A 13,400-nucleotide genomic window follows, 5' to 3' on the forward strand; every position below is an offset into this window, starting at 1 on the left:
TTTGTACATTTATTATTAAAATTTGATTATTCTTTTCTTCCTTGGTATAAGAAAAGTAAACTGGAGGTCCAGTGAGATTTAATTGTGCTGTATTTGTTATCTGAATTGGGTCCATTCAGATCTGTCCTGGGTCCAATGAACTATTCCAAGAAGAGGCTATGGGGACAGAACTATATGAGGAGCTACAAATTCAGTGCAAGGACAGCCTTAGATAACTATAAAGGGATTTACCAGCTGCAAGGACCTCCACACTAAGTACATGGGCACCAAGGCAAAATGTTAGCAATACACTTTTAATCTCTGAGTAGAGACCTGATCTAAAAACTAATGGCAAGATCTATGAAGCCAAGCTATCTATAAATAATGCACACTGGTTCCTTTAAAATATATATATATATATAATCTCACTACAGTTTTCTAGTTAAATAACAATGAAAATTTCAGAATAAATAATTTCCAATTGATTGTAAAACTTGTGGTTTAGCATTTCCTCATTTGTTCCATTCTTGGTACCATTCTTGAAATTTGAGTTTTGAGCAACCTAGGGGAAGGGGTGATGAGGATCCAAGTCTGAGAGCACAAATACCAGCTTTGGGAAAGTGATTGTTTTGCACGGCCTTTGAAAAATCTCATCTGGGCACTGTGATGACCATAGCTATTGTGGCCAAGGACTACACCACACTGTTATTTGGGCAGCAGGGTATTTTGGCAATGAAGGCAAATCCTGGGTGAAGCACAATCTGCCTTGTTTTATGCTGTGTTTCAGAATCAGTTGCATGTCCTGATCATTTTTTAAGGTGTGATATAGTCTAGGAAACAAAGAAATCTGAGGCCCTGTACAATAATAGCAGAAACTTGACAAGTGATGAGATGGTGGAGCAAAGCATATTGTTAAAGGTTATGGATGGTGTTACATTTTGGGGGTGGGGGGAATGCCCACTCTCTGTGAGTTACCCTAGTTACTCATACATCAGACAATCAAATTCTAAGTTTGACTTTGAGTCTATGAAATAGTACATACTTGTTGAAACAAGACTGCCTGCTGCTTTGTGTCTCATTAAAGGCACTACCATCAGCAGGATTAGATTTGCTAACCATCCTGATGAATATTTGAAAGAGAAGAAAAGAAATGAAGAACTCTCTCTAAGGAATTTCTTAACCAAAACCTTTTGTAGTACTTTTAAACACTTCTTCAGGATGAGATTAGAAACCTTTTCCCTCAAGTTATAGATATCTTAATTTTATGAAATTTTGCTCAGATATTATAACTTAGATTGGAAAGACATCCTTCCCGCTCTATTCATTCAAGATTGAAATAGTAACTATTTAGTTGTGCCATCTTGGTTGTAAAATACAGTAAAATATAGCAGTGTAGCAAGACAATTACTGGCAACATTATGATTATATGTATGTTTGTACGTGTGTTTGACTGACTAATCAGGACCTAGAGCTGTTAAAATGTTTAGTGGGTCCAAAATTACTATAAATGCCTTTTGAAGGTAATTTTCAAAAGTGAAACACTCTCAAAATAGAATTGTTCAGATCTTTGAAAAATTAAAACAACAAATGAAGTTCAAGATGAGAGTTCAATAGGAAGAAATAATTCATGTAGATACAAAAGATTTGAGAAGGTTACATCAGATTTTAACTATCTTGGCATTATTAATTAAATTTCTAGTCATTATGATAATACCAAGCATTCAGAATGCATTTAGTGTTTATGTAGATGAAATCACTCCTCAAAATTACAATTTTGAATTAATATGCTATTAAAAATATCACTAGAAAGTGCTTTTATTATTCTGCCAGTAGAATAACTGTTCCGTTTCTTTTTATAAATGAAATTTCAGCATTTATTTTTTGATCTGTAGATTTTGAAAACTGTAATGTTTCTGTTTAAGAATTCTCCTTATGCTACATTAGTGCCATGTTCTTTGACAGCATAAAAATATGCAAATATAGCCTTTTTAATGGTGATTTTCATTTTGTTACTGTCATTTAACTAAAAAACAACTGATGATGTTTCAACTTATCACTTACAACAGTGAAGTTACTGAATTGATATTTATGTTCAGAGCAGATGACACAGAAACAAATATGTTTGAAATACCATCTGCACCATGTTGATTTCTTCCTTAAAAACACAATAGAGTTGTTGAAGTTCAGCCTTAGAGGGACAATCAGCCTTGGGGGCAAAGGTGGCACATTACAACCCAAGAAAATTGGGTAAATGAGGTTTGCTGAATTTGAAGATGGGCTATGGGTTAAAAGGGGAGAAGGGGAATGAGAAACTGTGAAATCTGCGAGTTTGTAGAAATCTTTCCATTTTAGCATCAAGAGCTCTCTCTGCTTTTTGGCCCTCATCTCCCAGACTGCCCACTTGGCTACTTGCCTCATTGCCTACCTCTACTCGCAACCTCTACTCAATATTACACAGCTTCTCCATCTGTTGCTGGTTGCTAACCTGCTGCTCAGGAAACCCCAGAATACTCGGCTCTGAATTATGTGGGAGTGGCACCTTTCACAGCTATTTGATCTGAGAGAGGCAGACAGCTGGGTGGGAGGAACGTAGAATAGAAGAGCTTTGCTGGAGCAACATGCCATGCCTAGCAAGACTGACTCTCAAAGGTGGAGCTGAAGAGTTGTTAGTGATGTCATTCCAAAATGACTAGGAAATGAAGAGGAGAATTCCTCTTAATGTCCTAGTGGATAGACTATTGCAATGACTGAGATTTTTCTCCTTGCTTGGCCTAAGTAAGTGATGCTAAGCAATTCAATAAACTCCACTCTGCCTAAATTTCCTGATGGTGGGATAGACAGACCTTGTGTGGGTAGAAAGATGAAGTTTCTTTAAAGTCTCTCTACCCTTCCCACACACATTCTCACCCAACTTCTCTCTCGCTCGCTCTCTCTCTCTCTCTCTCTCTCTCTCTAAATATATATATATATATATATATATATATATATATATATATATATATATATATATATATATATCCCATTAGAAGACAATAATAATTATAATACTAGTTAACATTAACTGGGTATTTACTCTTTGACAAAATTGATGTTAAGTACCTTATGTGCTATGCTGAATAATTCCCATTTGTCCCTCAGAGCCATTCTGTATGCATCTTCACCCTGTTCTGTGCCCCTCTCTGTGTCCTGGGAGGCTGACTGCTCTGGATTACATCTTTAGGCTCGCTTGGCTTTTAACTTCTAGATGGGTTCAACTTATATATACAAGTCAGTGGCAGCAGAGGGGTGAGAGGGAGAAAAATGAGGTGAGGGTATTATTCCTTCTGTGCCCTGTCACAAAATGTTGTCTGTGTCCCTGCATAGACAACCCTAGCCAGAGGCCATCTCCTATAGCTACAGATTTCTCCCCCATTCCCTTCAGGCCCAGAGTGGTAACTGTTCTGTTTCACCATGCTTGTTCTTTTCCTTCACCCTGCCCACACCTCTGTGAACTTTTCCTTTATGAAAGTCTTCTCAGTCACCTGACTCAGGTGGGCCATCTATCCCCTACTGGGACCCTGACTGATGCACATTCAACAATCCTCTGAGCAAGGTACTCTTTTATAGGTGAGGGAACTAGGACTTAAATTGGTTTAGAACTTGCACCAGTTCATGTATGTAGTAAATACAATGACCAAAATGCAAATCTGAACTGGTGCCCAATATTGTCAAGATGATCAATACTGACTTTCTAATATTTTATTCTTGTATAACATATTATTTATTTGTATTAGTCTGTCTCTTACCCTTATCATTACAAAACCCCAAACTCTTGCTAAGACTTTCGCAATTCTATTACACTAAAGATGATTTACTTGGTTTTACATAACAAAACAGTTCAAGTTAGCACAAGAAAAAAAGTAATTAATCTCGGGTTGTGGTGGGAAGCCTCAACTACCCCCGCTCCGCTGGTACCCACTTCCTGGTATTTATGCCCTTATATAATCCCCTTCCTTTGAGTGTTGACTGGATTTATTGGCTTCTAATGAATAGGCTATGGCAGAAGTAATAAGATGTCATTTCCAAGATTAGGTTATTTTTTTTTAAATGTCTTCTGTCTTGGATACTTGCTCTTCTTCATCCATTCTTGGATCACAGTCTCTGGGGAAAACCTGCTATGCTGTGGAAGGATCCATGTAATAAGCAACCGAGGCCTTCCAATAGAGTGAGCTTGGCAATGAGTCATTCCCCAATTGACCCTTCAGATGACTGCAGTCCCAGCCAATACTTGATTGCAGCCTGAGAGAGACCCTGAGCCAGAACCTCCCTGTTAAGCAGCTCCCAGATTCTTGACCCACAGAAACTCTAAGTTGACAAATATTTATTTTCAGTGACCAAGTTTTAGGGTAATGTATTATGCAACAATAGATAACTTAGAGAGACATTGATTCTGAGAGCGATCCAGAGAAACAGAATCTTAAGGACGACTTGTTTGAATTGTTTCTGGATTTTGTGAATCTCATAGAAAAGTTAGATATGGAACTGAAGCAGCACCATTCCATAACACAAATATACCATTGCTGATCTGCTAGCTTACCCACTGGCATGAGGCAGTGGTCAGACCTGCAACTGCTCCAATCTCCCCCTGGATCTTCCCCTGCAGCTTCTCTGAATCCTGGGCCAGGTATTTGTGCTTAGTTCAAAGCCATAATAGACCTGCACTTGTGAGAGGTCAAATATCTTGAATTGAATTTCTTAAATTCAAGAAAGGCTTTAACAAAAAGCCTAAGAAAGTAAGGAGCCTGAGTAGTCTAGCTGGCAGCAAGAGTTTGTCGAACCTCTTTTTCTAGCTCTACCCTAACCCAACTCATGTCTCCCAACCCCAAATTCCCTATTCTTGAGAGATAATCTAATTGATCCAGCTTGGGTCAGCTCTCTTTCTCTTGACCAATAAGTTGAGGATTGGTAATATTAAGTGGTAAAAAAATATAGAGAAAAATATAGAGAGGTACAGTTTCCAGAAGAGAAGAGCAAAGTCGACAACCCAACAGACCACTATATCTTTCCTAAAATTTCTCTGACTCCAGTCTTTCTCCTCTGATTTATCCTACCCATTGAGGTCATACCTCCCTAACAAGTACTCAGGGAATATCCCAACATAGTCTAAAACCACCACTTAAATTTCGGATATCTTACCAGTGTGGTCCATAATCCACTCCTAATGTGTGCAAGCCAATTTGAAACCCCAGAAGGCCTCATTTATGACATTTCCCAGTTTGGCCTTTTATTATAATTATTTATGGACTCCAACATGAGTTGAGCTTTTTATGACATTTCCCAGTTTGGCCTTTTATTATAATTATTTATGGACTCCAACATGAGTTGAGCTTTAAAATGGGTTACACAGTTGTCTCACTTTGATTCAGTAATACCTACTGTTACCACACTTTGGTCAGGGCACCATAAAAGATACCTGGAGATGCTTTCTGACATTATAAACAGAGTAGGTATAACTTTACTTTCTAATTACATTTCCATCCTTTTACTCTCGGTAATGTTTGTTCACCCAGTGAATGACTGCCTGATAAGAAAGAAGCTATAACGCCCTAATAATGTTCATGCCAAATCAGGGCAGAGCAGTCATGGTAGTGAGGAGGTCTTCAACATACCTTTGTGGGCACTGAATGGCTTTTGTTTAACCCAAATCATTAGGTACTCAAATAGGAACACTGTACATTTGCTTAAATGTACAATATGTTCATGAAGTTGTGCTAAAAGAATGTGCACTAAATGGTTTTGTCCTTTGCTTAACATTTTCTAAATATCTCATAGATATTTTAAGTTATAAAAAATCAGAAAATCTGGCAACTGGACCTCAATTTTGTGTGTGTGTGAGAATCGTCTGAAGAAGTTGTTTTTATAAAAATCCTGAGCTCCAGACCCCTAAAGTCAGATCCAGGTGATCCAGAATGGATCTAAAATTTTAAGTATTTCATACACCCCAGGAGATCCTGACAATGGTAATCTGTCTGTCCACACCTTGAAAACTTTTTAAAAATTAAAGTAAACCAGAATTTAAACCAGTCAGTTCTAGGCTGAATAAACTCAGAGGAACTCTCCTTATTCTTACGAACCCAGTCACATCAGCAAGCCATCCTGCAGCCCAGAAGGAATTACTTCTGACTTGGAGGCCTGCACTGAGTGAAAAGATGAATCAGCCACAAGGTCAAACAAGCAAAGAAAACTCTAGAAAGGAGAAAAGGTCAGCACCAGCAAGGTCAGTGCCCCTCAACCTGGGTTTCTGAGCATCTTGATAATAAGATGTGTGAAACTCAGTGGTAGCTGAGAAAAAGTATTCTAAATGCTAGTCAAATGAGGGAGAAAGAAGATCATTTTGTTTTAAGAAACAGTTTCTGTTTAGAATGTTTGGAAAATGAAGCTGTAATAGCATTCTTTTATTGGCACCAACTCCATAGATTTGGTTGCTTTTAGAATGATGTTATCAAAAACTTTAAGACCTGCAACCCTGTTCCCTTTGCTATGTGTCAGGCATAATTTAACCTTCGTTATGTTCTCAGCAGAGGTATTTATATGAGACACTGTGATCTCCATGCATTACTTCCTCTTTTTGTTCTTCCACAGCCTCTGATACCAGGCTTCTTTAAAAAGACTGTGGTTAGTACAACTGACCTATCTGTTTTACCCAAGCTTACCCTGAGGGCGACGATGAAGTAGGAAAAAAATGCTAAAATGAAGCCAGTTAAATTGAATGACAGATATGTGTTCAACTGACCTGGGTTTCTGGCCAAAGGGAAAGGGAAACTCAGGGATTTAAGAGGAGAGCAAAAGACAGGACAGAAATGTGGTTGGGAGCAGGGTCAGAGACCAAAAGCTCTACACTGAGTAAAAACGCCATTGAAAGAAAAGTAAATTCTCATTCCATCAGAGACAAGAAATAAACAAGTAGTCGTATAGTCAGAAAGTCAAGGTCAATTACACAGGAGTTGCAAGGTGGCAAGACAAAAACTAAAATTCTTTATATTATTAGTCAGCTGCTAGAGCCAAAGAGTTGGGACAAGAGAGTCTTGTAGTTTCTGCTGAACTTCGCAGTGTTTCTCAAAGTGAGTCCCCTGTGTCACTGACTTTATCTGGAACATTGGTTAAAAATGCAGTCATTCAACTCTACCAAGGTGTACTAAAGGGGACTTAAGGATGGAGCTGAGCTTTCACAGCTGATTCTACGTTCATCAGAGATACACCGTGCAAGTGGCTTGAGCAATAGGCTTTATTCTACTCTCCTCCTCAAACTTCCTGTCTCGTTTAATACAATTATCACAGGACTCTAATCCAGTTCCTTTGAAAAATGAAGCTAGTAAAGTGGGAGTTCTCAAAGGAATACAGTTTGTTCACTAAATGTTTCTAATAGACCAAAAGTTACAGCCCAAAACATCACAGGCTAGTAGTGTCATAATGTCTAGAAAGATACATTTCCAGAGAATATCATTTTCTTACCACAGTAGCAAAGCATTGCCATACTAGCCACTTGGATTAATGTAGAAACTTCCCCCTAATGAACTCTAAACTATTCCATTAGAATAGTTATAAAAATAAGACAAGAGAAAGTAAACACAGAGTCAATGAAAGTGGGTATTAACCATTAGTAAAAGGAGAAATAAAGTTCAGTTCTCCTGACTTCAGCAGATTATTGCTATGTTTATTCAACAGCAAAGAAAAAATCACATAAAACACTCAGTGGAAACCCCTGCCCCCCAAACTGCTTTCTGAAATTTGAATGGAAAATGAAATATGCAGAAAACAGATAAAATATTTATTGTCTATACATAGCTCATCTATTAGAAGAAAGCAACAAATAAACACACATATGTACAATAAACAATGTGAAAGAGGAAGAGAATTAGTAACTGCATTTTTCCCACAGATTGCTTTGTAAAGTGATGATAAAATTCCCAAACCACTTGTTCTGAGTTCCCAACTTAGGCTCACACAGCCATCATCACCTAGTAAGAATGGCAGCCAAGTCACATTGCTATAACTGAAGCCAAGGACAATTACTAGAAAACACCATTGACTTCTACTTTCCTCTCTTTTTCACCCACCCCCACATGTGTGGCTTTTGAGTCTTGTCCCAGAGTAAACAAAACTGTATTTGTACATTCCGCCTATAAAGAATTTTACACTTACTCAAATTCATGGAGGACTGTGAATACTTTCATGTTAAAGTAACTTTGCAAGTCTTACAATTCTGTTGTTCTTTAAGAAGTTCCTATTAAGTCTAAAATGCTTAGAGATTAAAAGGGTATATTAATGTTATTAGAGACTTGAAATAAAATGCCATGCCTTGCAGGGTATCTTAGCACTTAATGAAAACATTTTCATCACATTCTGAGTCTATTATGCCAGATCTTCATTTCATAAGTTGTAAGATAATCTTATTTTAATTAGAGGAAAGATACCAAGTATATTAGAGTAATATGGTTAGATATATTCATCAACTTTCTTCTCGTCAGGTAAAATAGCTCCTTCTGAGTTTGTTATACTTATGTGCTGCCATAGATGTAAGTAAAACAAAAAATAAAAAATAAATAAATATATGTATATAAATTCTGAATGGTTTGTAGAGCATTAAATTACTGTTTTGTAAGGAGGACCTTGCATAAGGCTGCACTGTCCAGTACAGTAATCACTTTCACATGTGGCTATTGAGTACTTGAAGTATGGTTATCTCCAATAGCAATGTGCTATAAGTATTAAGTACACATAAGATTTCAAAATTTTAGTATAGAACATATAAATTATCTCATAATATGTGCATTGATTACATGTTGAGATAATTATATTGTGGTTATTTGGGCTAAATAAAATATATTATTAAAATTAATTTCACATATTGCTTTTTACCTTTTTAAATATGATTCCAGAAAATTTTAAGTTCCACGTGTAACTCACATTATATTTCTACTAGATAGTGTTGCTGTATATCATCTAAACAATACATAAGGTCAAATCTTAATTATCTATAGTATATTATCCATGTTGTTAAACAATAAACATAAACAATAAATGTCAAATTGGCTCCACCTAAACCGAACAAATTCCTGATTACCTTTTCCCACTGTCCAGTCAGTTAAACAAAAGAATGCAAAGGCTAGTTTTAATAGCAGCCTAAGGAAAAATGCTACCAGGCAGGTCTCTATGGCTGCAGAAGAAAGTTGGACAGTACCTTCCAGAACAAGATACAAATCACATGATTATCAGGAGTGGATTGTAAAATAAAGCCAGAAGTATCTTGCAGGAGAAGCAGTCTTTAACAGCAGTCACTTATGACCCAGACATTCAAGCAGGGCAGGGAAAGCCTCGAATTCCATCTTGTGGTTTTATAATTCTTGCAAGGGAAGATGAGTGAAAAGGTACATGTCTAGATAGGAAAAGTTTTCAAAATAGTACTCTTAGATACCATATCCAAGCACCTTGTTGAAAGGCCAGGAAAAATGTGAGCACCAATCCAAATATACAGCACTTGATCAAAAGCCACTCATGCCAAGCTGGTAACATAAAAGAGCCATGCAAGTATTTTTAAATGTAAAACTTGCCACTCTCAAAGAAAAAGAATGTAGAGTAGGTCAGAGGCAAACTAAAAACAAATGGTCCATGAAAAATTGGTAGAGCACCTCACCCTCACGAGGGACACCAAAGCAAAAATGTAAACCCCTTGAGGTACAACAAAGTCAGGAAGCCAGGTAGAAAATGCGAAGGTTACTCGGGGATGAAAAGTGATGGGAGGGAGAATCAATTAATTATTTGCTTCAGTCTGAAGACCTCAGAAAGAGTCTCACCTCTAATTTACTTTAAAGCAGACAAGTCAGAGACATTAGAACAAACAGTGGAAAGCACAAGATTTTCCTAAACCTAAGTGACAAACTAAATGTAAATAAATCACCAGGACCTGATGGCATCCACCTAAGACTTCCAAAAAATCTCAAGGGTGAAATATGGAACCGTTGGACAAAATGTACAACCTGTTGTTATTAACCGCCACTGTAGGAGAAGAATGGCAGGTTGCCAGCATGACTCATACTCATGAGAACCACTCCAGAGGAGATTCTGGAAACAAAAGTCCCTCAGTCTGATTTCCAAATTTGATAAGGTAATGGCATCTATATAAAAGTTTAAAACATAGTACCTAGGAAGTATGGCTTATATGAGGTGGAGTCTTGGCTAATAATCTGTGAGGGACATTTTTATATGATTTGGAAAATTTAAACCAGATACTAAGAAATTCTCAAAATTTTTTGAGTGCTTATCTGTTAGAAATCTGAGTATTTACAAATGAAATAATTTAATATTGGAGGATTGCATTGGAATAACCAAAAAGAAAAAAAGTTAGAAAAAAGGGCAGATATAACAAGAAAGAAAGCAGACTGTTGATGAGTACACAGTGGTTTATTCTTTTCTTTCTACTTTAGTGTGTTTGAAAATATCTATAATAAAGGTAAAAAGTAGTCAAGGAGGGAACATAGGAATATATAAGCATATGTTCAAAGGGAAACAATGCATATCATTTATTTAGACTTTCGAAAATACTTTGACAAAGTCCCACATTAACATTTACACACATACACACACCAAGTTTTTTCAGTTACAATTAAAGCTTTTCTCAGAGAGAGGAAATTGTCCTAGAGACATGGGCAAAGGGGAAAGATAAATAGGAATTTCTCTGGATGATAAAGTGCTAATAGCGATATCCCCAACAAAGTAGTTTTATATAAAATCTTAAAAAGGAGGGCCAAACGGAGAAATCAAGTTTGTAGGTTATATGAAACTTATCTCAGTAGTGAACTGTCCAAATTTGCAGAGGGAAAAAATGCCCCCCAAACTCTACCAAGTCTGCCTAAGTAGAAAGAAAAATAGTAGATGATCTTTAATGTTTACCAGTATCAAAAGATTAACTTTAGAAAACATTAATGTAGAAATATATGTATGTGACATGAGATCTTATCAATGTCCAAAATTCTAGAAGAATGCTTAATAACTATGAACCATTCCTTTTAAAATCAGCTTATTTCACTTCTATGGCTAAAGAGAAACACAATGCTGAAGATACCTAGGAAAGTATTTCAGATATAAAACATTTTCAAGACTAGATATGTTTAAGGCAACAAGGTGTCTCCTTTTCCTGGTCACCTCAGTGCAATGACAGTACAACCAATGTGAATGTAGCCTAAAGAGCAATATCTAGAATCAGTAAGGGAGTTGAGTAGACTATCAAAATGGACTTAAATGGTTAAAACTTTTTGGCTTAGAATCACAAAGCTTGAGTGATAGTGTATGATCAAGGTTTATTGGGAGGGGAGTATAAAAATAGACTGATTATGACTTCATTCACCAATTTGTAGAAGGTCTACTCCTTGAAATGTTAAAGATTTAGTTCTTAAACAAAGAAAATTAGTAAGATACTATGCAAGGAGAACAAACTTAAAAAACATGTTACTCCCCACCCAAGAAAGATTAAAACTAGAAATAAAAAGGCATGAAAGTTCACTGATCATCACTGATGCATATTTAGAAAACAAATCTACATTTTTTTAAAAAAATGAAAAACTAAAAAGAACAAAAAGATTTTACCACAAAATCCTTTGATGCTCCTCTCAGAACTGAAACAATAGTAGTTAGATGGACAATTATTTGAATTTTTTATTTATTGGTGTCACTTTTTTCTTTCATTATAATTAGAAATTAATTCTAATGATACACATATTTCAGTTATTCAATATAATAAACTATAACTTCACTAATTATATTCAGTGTAGTACAACTCATGATGAAAGTGCCCATTAAAAGTCCCAAATATTTATGCTATAATTTGTTACACTATTTTTATATATTTCATTCACCAATGATTAGAAAATTAGTATTGTAAATTATTTTCTTTAGTTTTTCCTTAGAGGCTACAGTAATTTTATAAATGATAGTTGCTAGATTCTTTACTCATCATCAGTGTGTTACTCACAGCACGTCTTTTAAATCCCAGGAAGCTAAGTGTGAAATGGTTAACTTATTTAATCAAATAACCAAGAATGGTTACCTGACACTCAAAGAAACTAATGTAAAATAGAGATTAGATGACAATAGGAATGTTATCCATCAAGATGTTTATTTATTTGATCTTGCTCTAAAATCCTTACAATATTTTCTAATCCTACCACAGTGTGTACTAAAAAATAAACTAATCACATTCCAAGAGTAAATATTTTTATGCTACATATCTAAAAAGATAGCATCATTTCTTAGTCTCTTTCAGCTCTGCTTGTTCATAGCTTCATCTTATTTTAGATAGCTGAAACATTTATTTGTGAATTTATAACTTATAAAACAAAAAGTGGGGTTAAAATGAAACTTCTCGTTCTTCTGCTGCAGATGGTGGTAATGGTTTCATGTCTCACCTCATGAGAGATGAAGGATGTCTGCTACCTAGTACAGTCACACACGTGTCCAACTTGCCACAGTGTCCCTGACTCAACTTCTAGACTCACTCTCGACACTTCTCTGGTAGATGTTAGGTAAATAGCAAAAATACAAAAACCTCACCATTATGACCAATAAACCCTTGCCTAATAATAATCTTTGCCTATTTGATGTTAGAAGAAAATTATTTCAACAGCTAATTAGCTAAAATGTTAATAATAGTGATATCTGGATAGTGGTTTTATTAGTAATTTTAATTTCTTTTTATATTTTTTATTTTCCAATTTTCTTTAACATAAATTAATTGTTTTATAATTAGGAAAAACAGTATTTTAAAATTGATGTCATAAATTTCCATTTATGTAATCTGAAAAGAATATTTATAGTCAATAATATCTCATTGGCAAACAAGTTTTCAGGACTGGAATCTTATATAATGACTTTCCATTATCTTTAAAATAGAAATTCACTCGATTTTCATCCATATAGATGTTGTGAATCAAAGTTCTTTATAAGAAAAAGAAACGAAAAAGATTTATGGGGCTCTGCTTTAATTTTTGATGAAGATGTATCATCACTACCTACCATCCCTTATATCTGAGTGAAACAGACTTAAAGATGGACTCAACTATCGCAGCACACACAGCATGTGGCTATCTTTGTCCAAGTGACTGTGCTGTGTTCTGGACCCTGAGAGGGGGGCTTGACAGTTTGAAGTAAAATGCCACAGAATCTCAAAATAGTATTTTGAGAATTCTCAGTGTCCGCATACAAATATCTTTTTCTTTTAGCCAAGGGAATTAAGTTGGAATTTCACTTTGCCTCCTTCATTTAAGGAATCTCAATCAGTTGTTCCTTAAGTAGCAAAGTACAGACTCAGCAAAAGGACCCAAGAATTATAACACACATTGTTTATGGCTGAGTGAGCTTACAGAATGCTGGTATGTGCTGAGCACACA

The sequence above is a fragment of the Pteropus vampyrus genome, unplaced genomic scaffold (assembly GCF_000151845.1).
Source record: "Pteropus vampyrus isolate Shadow unplaced genomic scaffold, Pvam_2.0 Scaffold2, whole genome shotgun sequence".
Taxonomy (NCBI): domain Eukaryota; kingdom Metazoa; phylum Chordata; class Mammalia; order Chiroptera; family Pteropodidae; genus Pteropus; species Pteropus vampyrus.